We start from the raw sequence: 11,781 nt of genomic DNA, 5'->3' as shown, positions 1-11,781 counted from the left end.
TGCTTTTATTATCAGAAAGCCTTAAATGTCTGATATGTGCTAGGGTACAAATCTTCCTGATGTTACAGAGAGCACCATGCTAGAGTTATACAAAGGTAATACAGAGTTCCACTCAAATACCACATAAAAAAGTATTTGATTGTTATAAAAATGAAAAATTATAAAACTTCACCCTGTTCAGTTGAGAAGAAATCAATAATTTGAATCTGATGTTTCTGAATGAAGCTTGAGAATTTCCTCTATTTACAACTGGCCAAAGGAAGAGACATGAAACCGAGCACTCTACAGATGCTGAAGAAGTTCAGGGTTAAATCGATATTCCAGCCTTATAGCCTTTGCTACATTTGTCACTGCCTGCATAAAACAATGCTAGGGATATGCCCTAGACCCAAGAAATAGGGTCATGCTTGCCAGCTTTAGTTGATTATATTATAGTTTTTTGTTTGTTTGTTTTAATAAGCAACAGCAAATGGAATATGAGAAGAGGATCTCAAGGACATGACTGTAATCTGAGACAGCATAATGGGGTTAAATGTAGTTTCTTCAGTGTACCCAAAATAGGGAGGCAGAGTCTCTGAGGTGTGCTCTTCTTTACCAGAGGTGTTTATCATGAGAATCAGAAAGTAAAGTGAACATATGATAACTAATGAGCTGCAAAATACAGCATGCCAAGTAGAAGAACGGAGAAAAGAAGCTGTGTGAAGATCAGACTGCTTTTCTGGAACACTTCCTGCTGTGTCAGTAGCTCTTATTTTTACACTGGTATATTAGCTCTGACTGCATGAGTCAAAGTGTCTGGCAGCTCTCGTGCCAAGAGAATTACAAGTAGTTGTACAGGAAAGAAAGAGATACTGATTCTGGTCCGTTTTTGTTTAATTTTTAAAAGCAAAAGCAGCAGCAACAGTGCTATGAAACACTTCCTTCACGTAGGAAATTTCCAAGGTAACAGTGAAACAGAGAAGGGCCTGAATGTATAGTCTAGTTCAAATCGATGAGCTTTACCCTGAAGGGATGGCAGAATGTGCCAGGCGAACTCCTTACAGTGGAACTGCAGCCCTGAGTGTGAGTGATGAGCGGAGCATTTGGAAAGCCACTGGTTTTTACAAAGAAGCACCACCCAGAGTGAGAGACCTCACATCTGGGCTGACAGTAATTTACCTGATTTATAGACTCCCTGTGCTATAATGGTATCTGTCAGTGGCAGTGGAGGCATACCTGGGGTTCCAAGCAATTTATTGTAATAGAAATAACCTGTTTCTTGTGACTACTCACCACCCTTCCATCTGCTGAACATTTGGAATAGACACTATCCATCCAAATTGGATCAGATACCAACTACACTGGCACAAATGAAATGCTAAAGCCAGCTATTACTGCTCGGCAAAATTTGTCCCAGACAAAGCTTAAAACCTTCTTCCACTTGCAACATTTGACATGCTCTGTTTGTTACAGCAAAATAGGTCCTGTGTACTGAAACAGATGATTTTGTAAAGGCTGCTTTTCTACCATTCAAAAGCCATGGCTCTCTGATTTCTTGTAGCTAAGAAAATTGCGAAATTGCGAATGAGGACTAAAGCCTCTCTTTTTCCTAACAAGGACCCATATCGACTTCTTTTTTCTTTTTTTTTTTTTTTCCCTTCCCTGACAACCCCCTATTTTCTAGCTGAATCTCTTTCTTTTTATTAAAACTCCACAGAAAACATCATCCTGTTATGTACCACTCGTACACACTTTAGTATTTATGCACACGTGGCTCCAGATCTCCAGATTGGCTCTTGTGGTTGGTTAAGTTGATGCTGAGACTTGAAAAAGCAACTTTGTGTTTTAGGCCAGTACAGACCTGACGTATTTTCATTCTTTCATTGAGTTTTAATGCAAAACATAAGATCTTAAACATTAATACCTGATGCTGTGTGTGTCCCAGCTGGGATATGTCTCACTGACAGTATCACTTGTCTAGTAATGACTAACATGTATGAATGTTTATATACTTTCTCATGACTCAGTACCACAAGCTATCAGAATGCGTTGCATTTTTTGGTCTGCACAGTAGAATTGGAAACTCTTTGTGCACTGGAAGAGAAACTGTATCTCTTTTTCTTTTTTTTTTTTTTTTTTCCTATACACCTTCTGAATGATAGACTAGAATGATGAGGTTTGGGATTGGCTTGGGAGGCTTTCTTGTTTTTATAAATAATTGACACTACATGTTTTCCATGGCAAGCATTTTTCTTTTCACTCCACTTTTATTTCCTTCTTTGCTGCCTTGGAGCAGACATCATTACCCATGTCTAATTCCAGCAGACTTTCATAATGCAATGTAAGGCACTGACCAAAGAGAATATGCTTTGCTACTAACCATTCACAAGAGCAGAGAATTAAAGTCCCATATTTTCACTTTTTCAATCCTGCAGGATTCATTCACACTGATCTTGTATAAAATTTTAGAATTCACTGACTTTTGATCTTGTGCCTACTCTGCTGCTGAACACAGAACTTTAGCCCTTTGGGGAAAGGAGTTTTTCAAGGATGCTTAGAATTAATTTAGACATTTACCACTCATTTAATTTAGCAGTATTTGGTGATTTAATAGTATTGTTCCAGAATTGTTTAAGGTGTTGTTTTTTTGGTATTTTTGTTGTTATTGGGGGGGCCTGTGGGATTGTTTTTGTTTTTGTTGTTCTTGTTGTTTTGCTTTTCTGATACAATGAATATTTGTATTTTTAATTATTTATTAGAATCTTAAATTTTTAAAATGTGAATTAATGTTATTTTATCTGCTTTACTGTAATTGTATTTTAGAAGATTTCATAAACCAAATAATTATGTACAAAGGTTCTTGTTTGTTCATCTCAATAGATCGCAAGAACATGGAGATATAAAATTAACTTTTCAATAGGACTCAGATAAGAGACAGAACTCTTCACAGCTTATGTCACCCACCAATCAGCAGTGAAATATCCTTTTTTTGTAATAAGTATTTCTCCAGCAACATCAGGTCTTCATTAACAATTCTGTGATAAGAATGGACCCTAAGAAGGTTTTTATTCCAGCTTGTCTTAAAAATAAATCTTTTTCCAATTCAGTCAATCAAGCACATATTCAGTTATTCATAGGGATCTGATTCTAACTGTTTGCAACTGTTTCTCAAGTAGTTTGGAAGTAAGGGATAGAAATCAAAGTGCAGAGGAACAGAATATGACAGAAGAACAGTTATTGAAAGGAAAAGGCAGGTTGGTGTGATGGAGGAAGGCCTAAGAATTCTCTCGTCAGCTGATACATCAGCAAATGCTAGTGAAGAGCCTGAGAAAAATTGCCTGGTTTGTTGAGCAGTCTGTTATCTAATTTACAGACAAAACATGGACAGATGAATCATCTATGGAAGAGGAAAAATCAGAACTAGTTGCCAGATCCCCTTTTTCTTCCCCCTGCGCTCTGTTCACAGTGCCCCTTCCATGGGCAGATCTCTGTCATACAAATCCAGTATTAGGGCGAAAAGAAAATCTTTTGGTTATGATACAAGTTAGATCAGTCACTAACATACATTTGTTTTCAAGCTGATTGAATTTGGAGATGAAATAGCTATATACAAGCAACAGAGATGTCTCCATGCACCAATTTTGAATGGCAAACAGTGTGGCTGATGCAGGGCTCAGAGGAAGGATCCAAGGGATCTTTAGGGAGGCTTTTATGAAGAGAAAGAGCATCTCCATCCCCTGGGCAAGCGGTAGTCAGGAAAGATACCATCAGGAGATGAGAAGTAGCTTTTCTTCTTTTGCCTTTCTCCCAGTTCTGCTGGGTTCCCACAAGGGCCTTTAGGCCTGGTGGTGAAAGAACAAAATACAGCAAACACCTCAGCCTGCCAAGTTGCTGCCATTATCCCCAGTCAGGGCAGGGATCACGATCTCCATGGGGCCTCCTGCCTGCCTGAGGTTGCTCTGACTCCAGATACAGTCCATTGGGATTCTTGCCACTCTGAAAGGCTCTTCTTCAGGGGAAAACAGAGATGGGGGCTACTCAGCATGAGATCATTCTGGCAAGAGAGGAGTGGACCATGGCCAGGACCTAGCTACTTCTGTAGTATTGACTGAGGCAGTATAAGCATTTATATTTTCCTTAAATTATGACATGAGGAAAAGTCCTTTCATAGCTTATTGAGCTGGAAAAAAAAAGAAACAATAGCATGACATTTTCTAATCAGATATTTTCCCTGCTTTTCCGAAAGACAGTGTCCATCTGTTTTAGCATCTGCTCAGTGTAGTTCAATATCTTCCTAAAACCAACAAATAAGTGAAATGGCTTCATTTCTTTCAAAATGTCAAGATCTAAGAATTTCCTGGGGAAAGAAGGTTGCACATGTTGTCATCATTACTGCAAAAAGTGTCTCTGATACCCGATCTCTGTGCTTGTTTAAATACAGTATGCAATCTCAGTTTATTTCGGCAGGTTTGAGAAAGGTACTTGACTCAAAATTTTGATGTTTCCAAACAGAAATGATTTTTTTTAAGTGCAAAAATTTGTCCTGCTCTGGATAAAGACACACCTTTTGTTGCACTTTCTTTGAAGCCCTTACAGCAGTAATGGGGGAGCAGACTATGTCCTCAAAATGAAGCATCACTTATAACATGAAACATTTGATGGAAAACATATTTTTGAAGTAATAAATCAATCTGTACGGGTTTCGTTTCCATGTATCTCACTATCCAATGGGAGAACATGGAAGGAGTTGTTAATGAAAGACTTCTGCTGGCCATCTTCCCCTTTCTCTGAGCACTTGCTGGCAATACCGCATTCGATTGTGTTCTAGTTTCCCCAGACATGAAAAGCAAATGCTTTTGCTCCTGCTTAAAAAACCTTAAAACACTGAATTTTCCTGTCACTTCTACTAAGACTCCCTGGAGGCGACTCTTTGGATTATGTTATTGCCCTTAGGTTTACTCCTTCTGCAGGACATTTCACAAAAGTAATTTGATATCAATATTCATTAAATAATTCAAGTTGGAAGGGACCTTTGGAGGGCATTCAACAGCTCCACCTCATTAATCTACTCACTTACTATGTTCATAAAAGAATTTTATCTCAGTGATCATAACCTGGTAGCATCTCAGATCTATGCCTGCCTGGCACATGAATGCTTCTGCTGTGTGCTATATTTATAAATTCACCTTTTTTTCATGCAAGTTTTAGACTGTTTTGTCAGACTGAATTTATCTATAAGTTTTAGTTCATTGAATAAATACAAAAAGTAATGCCACAATATTTTAGTTCAGACAAAAGAAGTTGAAAGGAATACTCTGAGAAACAAAATTGCTCTAGTCTGCGATATCTTTTTTCAGTTTTGCTGATTGCTTTAACTCTGTTCTGAGTTTTAGAAAGTTTTAAAATTATTGCATCTTATATCCCATAGTCTCCTTCCTATGTGTGCTGATCCTCCCTCTGCCTTGGAGGTCATTGATTCCAAATGTGATCTTCCAGCTTGTGTTTCTGCCATTCTGTGCTGTCAGTCTGATATTGCCTGCTTGGATGAGGAAAAGTGGCCCAGGTACAGCTTTCCTGAAAGTATCAGCCGGCATCTGACAGGTAATACTAGCACGAGGTAATCTAACCATAAACTATCAAAAGAGTTACAGGCAACTGTGTTAGTTAGTTGCTCCTGTGGGAACCAGATGGGATTTCACATGAACCAGACAATGATATGTCTACAAAGACTACTTACACTCAAAATCTGACAAACGTATTTCCAATCAGAATAATCCCCACAGCCGAGTTACCCAGGGGTTTCAGACGTAAGAAATGATACACTGTTCTATCGGCCTTGTTAACACTGAGGTAACTGCCCATTTTATTGAACACCAGTGGCTCATGTTTGGCATATAGCAGCAGCAAAGGCTTCAGTTTTGCTTCTGTTTTCACCACTGGACAGAACGTGAGGTCTGCAAGTAGAGAAAAGTTGCTCATGCACATGTACTGACATCTGCATCAGTAAGCACTCAAGTCCGATTTAACCCACCTATTTCTAATCCTTTCTTCCTTTATCTCACACTTAGAATTGTTGCTGGTTCCTATTAGCATTTGTACATCTCCATGAAAATTGGTAGATTTTTTTCAAAAAGGAGTTTGGAAATAGCAAGAGATGACAACAACTGACAAATGGCAGGGTGAATAGCAAAGCAGAGTGAGAAGCATCATGGTGTCTTAAGAGAGAGATGAAATACAGTGAAATGAAACATAGATGTCATACATATCAAAACAAATACATCTAAATGGCTGGCCATATTTATGTAAAGAATTACTCTTATATAGCAAAAGCAATAGAACTTAAATTAGTGTCTTTAAATGGCAGTAATTAAAGAGTATGAGGCAGCAGTATTATCTAGAAATAGATGGAGATATAATAGCATGAGTTGGTGATGGAAAAGCCTCCATTTAGTATATAATTCTCATCAGATTTTCTTTATCTGAAAGCAGTGTTATAGCTTTATCATCAGAGTGACTAAAATTGAATGAATTTGAATGTCGTCTGGAATTAAGTCAATCCTTTAATTATTATTCATTCTATCAATGGAATCCTTACATTATGAGGGGAAAAGACAGTTCATCTGATAAAATCAGCATGAGAGGTGATTTCAACCTGAAATTATTATAGTTTTCAGCAAATTACTTCAAACGTGTTGTGTTAAGGCTTTCTGCTTGCTTATTTTCAGCTATATGGACAGATTCAGTGAATCAAAAGTGTACAAGAGCTGGTCTATATGTAGATTTTGGTGAGAAATACAACTAGCACGGCTAGAAATTTTAGTATAGATTTAGTTAGAATGATATGAAATACTTATTTACTGTGATACTATAATAAGTATTTTTCTTTCTATTTTTGTCTAATAAATTCTGTGGAAGCTGGGCTCCTAATCCAGGTTGCTTTAGAATTAACTTTGTAACTGAATAATGCATTTGAGAGAATAGTCCCTAGAAAAAGGAGATGTATTTTAAAGAGTATTTAAGTGATAATATCAAACCAGGAAACTGGTTAGCAGTTGAAGTTGTGAATGTAAAATATATTTCTTATGCAGGTGTCAAAAAAGGATGAATCCATATATCAGATATATGATATGTGCAGATTTTTTCAAAAGCTCCCATTTCTGAATATTGGTGAATATTGAGATGCTTCCTTTCTTTTTAACACGTTTGCGAAAATAGAAATATGAATAACCTCTCTTTGACAGGTCAAATTCTACAGTCACAGGAGCAGCTATATTCATTTCCTATACACTTTCATGAGTTTTTACCTAGGAGCACTCTCAAAGCCATTCCTGGGAGCTGCTGGATGCAGCACAGGGTTTGCCCTTAGAGGGACTTGCAGCAGTGCGTGTCCTGGGGGCTGATTGCCCCCCATGGCCCTGGCTGGGGCTGAAGTGGGACACAGCTCTGGAAGTGCAATAAGGACCATGTAGTGCTCAGGTGACTGAACTGAGGAAGCAGCTCAAAGCTTTCCTTGTTAGGAAAAGCTCCAAGACTGCTTTTAAATTAAACCCTCATCTCCAACATAGAATCACAGAATCACAGAATGTTAGGGATTGGAAGGGATCTCGAAAAATCATCCAGTCCAATCCCCCTGCCAGATGAGGTCACACAGGAACATGTCCAGGCGGGTTTTGAATGTCTCCAGAGTAGGAGACTCCACAACCCCCCTGGGCAGCCTGTTGCAGTGTCTGTCACCCTCACTGAGAAGAAGTTTCTTCTCAAATTTAAGTGGAACCTCTTGTGCTCCAGTTTGTGCCCATTACTCCTTGTCCTATCATTGGTTGTTTAACTAATCCTCTAACAGGAAGGAAGGAGAAAAGCTGGGAATATGTTTGAATTTTTCTTTTACACTCCTACTAATAACAAGAATAAATCTAGGAAAATACAATAGGATGCCAGGTTCATTTATCCTATAGGACTGTGTACTGTTCTTTATAGCATCTGGGAACTGCTGTTTCTGTATCCCAAGCATGCAATTCTACATATTCTGTACCAGTTGTTTAAGGAGACCTTATACACAGGAAAAGTGTCTGATAGTGTATTTAAGCCTAAGCATAGATGAAGTATAATGAACAGTCTGTTAAATGTTAATGTAATTTATCCTTTCTTAATTTACAAACATGACAAATTGCATGTATTTAGTGTTAATCTGTTTTAGACATTCATTTGTTTTGACCTATGTCCATAATATATTACGTACCTTGAGATATTTATCTTGTCACTTTGAAACAAGATTACAATTAATATGACACACATGAGTTTAAATTAGTACTCCAACTAGAGATGTGTGAGTAATGAATTAGCCACAGTCTTGAACTGTTGGCAGATAATTTAAATTGCCTGCCTCTTCCTGATGCACAATCTCTAATCACTAAATACGTACAAGGTCTGAAGTCAACATGTTTTTTAGATCAGTGACTAAGCAATACTTTTTAAATACATTTCTTCTAAGGGAAATAACAACAATAACAACAACAACAACAAAAGTTAGTTTGGGACTGTATAGTCAGATGTCTGACTGCAAACAATTCTTCCACAGATTTGTTTTGTCACACCACATTTGGTTTGCTATTGTAAGGTCAAGCCTAAAAAGTTAAGTGGTTGCCTATAGGAAGCAAGACTGTAATTGTGATATCGTTAGAAATACTGAATTGTGGATAATACTTTGTATTTGTACTTGTCACTTGTCTGGTTTTTGACAAGAGGAGGCAGTTTTGATGGGCTTCCTGTGGTCCTTGTGTTTTTTATCCTGTTATCCAATTTTCTGCTGCACTGCTTTCCTTCTGTCACTCTGACTGCCAGCCAGCCTTGCCTCCTTTACTGGAAGGACATACAAAGCTTTTCGCTATAGTGGACAGAAATAAAAGGAGAGGCAATAACAGGGCTGAATTTTGATAAGTACCTTATGTTCCCTCTCCAGGCTAAGTCATACATGATCTATATATCACCTGAAGGTCTTTCGGGTTATGGAAAAAGTAACATTTATGGAATATGTGTATATTTATATTTATTTTTTTAATCAAATAAATCCTGAAGAGAGAGAAACAACCTATGATTTTAAGGGCTATTTGTGGATGACAGGGAAACACTTAAGTTTAGAGACCCTGTATTCTTCAAAAAAATCAGAAAAAAAATTCAGCCTGTAAATCACAATGTAAGTCCTTATTTATAAGCAAGTCCTTATTTATAAGCAAGTGAATACTACCCCATAAGACTCTACCCTTTATTCAGGTCATAACATTCAAAAATCTTTGGTTGTGAATTTCCACTAACTCTCCATTTTTTTTGAACTGGAGTTTGGCACAAACAAGACTGAAGGTATACATTGTTTATAATCTGTACTTGTTTACATGTTGATTTAAACTGCTTTAGATATATTTTATGCAAAACTGACTTAGTCTCTGGTAATAGCCACATATGCTCCTCTTCACTAAAAATAAGTGTAACTATTGTGTAGCACTTGATTTACTGCATGAACACCTAGCTTTTTGTTATACTTGGTGCCAAAATTATTTGTCTGAGTGTTTTAAAGCCCCATCCCTCATAAACTTAAGGACACAAGCATAATGATGGAGGCAAGACATCAAGGCTATGTCTGAACTGGCAAAGCTAGAAAAGCTTTGGGTTCCTATGGAGGTTCATGCCTCATTTGGACTCCATTGTGAGGTTAGAAGTTTTAACAGCCAACCTGCGTCTCCCCATGCCCTGGCTTCTTCAGCAGGGCCCTGGAAGGCAGATGAGTGAAGGGCAGCAGCCCACAGCCACCAGGTTCCCAAACTGGACAATCAGGAGCACAGGGCAGCTGGTCCTTGGGGCTGTGGACCATATAGACATGGCTCAGGGGAGCTGTATCTCATTCCATATGTGCCTAGTAGCTTGCTCTAGGTCTTCAGACACCTCCTAGCTACTTTGATTCCCTGCCTCCTTTTTGCATAGCTGAGGTAGAAATGCTCTTGCTAACAGCTGTTCTTTACTCACATGCCATAGACTGCCAATCACGTTGTTCTGGGCATTGCAGAGAAAGAAGACATTAAATGGAAAAAAAGTTATTCTTTAAGCTATCAGAGACATAGCTGCATTACTGAAAGTACATCTAACATAGTCCCATCATCATTGGTAAGTATTAAGAGAACACCATTCTTCTTATTCATTAAAATATATTTTAAGCACAGGGAATTTGGGGCTTATACGGAACATTTTTCATGTATCTTATCTATTATTCTTCTTGCTAGACTCAATACCAATCTCTGCTATAAAGGCAAAAATAATTGCCCTAATATCTAGGAAAATTAGATAACGTCATTTTTGGGGAATGAGGTGGTCTCCCAAAGAAGTGTCTGAATCCTTGTTAGTCACTTTTGAAACTATTTTGAATAATGTAATAAGTCATGAGATCATAGATAAAAGCCCTACTTTGGTTATGGGTTGGGCTATGACTTAGTAGACCTCTTTTTATAACTTTATTTTTAAGAGGGCTTTTTATGTGCCATATGGGGTGTAGGATGTAGTTGGAACAGATTTGGTCTGCATTAATCAGTAACTCATCCTTCATACAGAAGAGAATTAGTGTTAAAAGTAATGAATTCTCTAACATTCTTGGTCAGGGACAGCTATCACATACAAGCAGAATGATTGCTGTCCTTACAGGGCTTCTTCACAGTCCCTCCTCCATTCCAACAGAACAGGGAGAGTACACAGTTTTATGTTTGGAAATGAGTGGTTGCAGGAGTCAACACTTACACTGGTTCACTGAGAGGCAAAGGCGGTATGGCCACAAACTGATAATAGTTAGTCATACCCTGAGCAAATCTGGGATGAGACCACAGGAGTTACATGACATTGTAAGAAACCTGACCACATAAAAGAAGCTTAAAGGTATTACTAAGCTTTGAAAATTCAAGAAAAAGGAAATCATATCAGTCTAATGCTCAAAGGTTTGGTAGGTCAGGGAGGAAGAAACATTTTTGTAAAGAAATAGGTAGGATTTTTATTATATAAAATATATAATTTATAACTAGTAGTAAAATGCACTATCCAATACATTAGCATGATATTTTTATATATTTCTCTCATTTTATTTTATACTACTAACATAAGAAATCTTGCTTTTCATTAGACCACTTCAGTCTCAATGAATGGCTGACATCTGGTAGCTCCCACACCTCGGATGGCTTGCAGCAGAGCTTGCTGAGTCCTCTGCGAGGTATGAAAGATGCCCAGGAAGTACCTCCAAGCAATAAAAAAAAAAATCTCTGGATTCTTAATTACGTATGTGACTTTCTCCTGTACTGGTTTTATTCTTACATATAACATGGCACCATTTTATTGACCTGTTTGTATATATCTCTTCTACTTTTATGTTGTTTGCTCTTACATACTTATGTGTGTTTTTTCTCATGAGAAACTGGAGGGTTTTTTTTAACTCCGGGCATACGTTTTTGTGTGTGTTTCTGCTAATGTGTGTTCTTGGGTTCAGGTAGAGTGTCACAAATCCTAACCACTGAAAAAGCTGAAGAAGCTGAATTTATGCCCCAAAAAGTGCTCTTGTCTTTAGTGTGCTGCAGAATACATGCGCATGTATGCACCTCTAAGACCTTTTTAAAATTTCTAGATTCAAGTACAAGCTAGATGGATGATGATCAAAACACTGGCAACACAAACACCTTTTCTCTTCAAAGGTTACCTACATTAAGATTGTGCTTTTCTGTTTTAATGTTTCTTGTTTTCAGGTAGCTTTTATAGGCTCCCACGGTCTAGTCCTAG

General features: G+C 37.8%; 1 long non-coding RNA gene across 1 annotated transcript; it reads left to right on the top strand.

Annotated features, from left to right (window-relative positions):
• The first annotated feature begins 5,440 nt into the window (after positions 1–5,440).
• Positions 5,441–11,242, top strand: LOC309441072. The gene is made up of 3 exons (XR_014184311.1): positions 5,441–5,580; positions 10,006–10,134; positions 11,135–11,242. It is a non-coding gene; the product is annotated as an uncharacterized lncRNA (long non-coding RNA).
• Positions 11,243–11,781: the final 539 nt, after the last annotated feature.

This window comes from Streptopelia decaocto (genome assembly GCF_964273445.1).
Source record: "Streptopelia decaocto genome assembly, chromosome: 6".
In the NCBI taxonomy this organism is placed as follows: domain Eukaryota; kingdom Metazoa; phylum Chordata; class Aves; order Columbiformes; family Columbidae; genus Streptopelia; species Streptopelia decaocto.
This window is presented reverse-complemented; position numbering and strand designations above follow the sequence as displayed.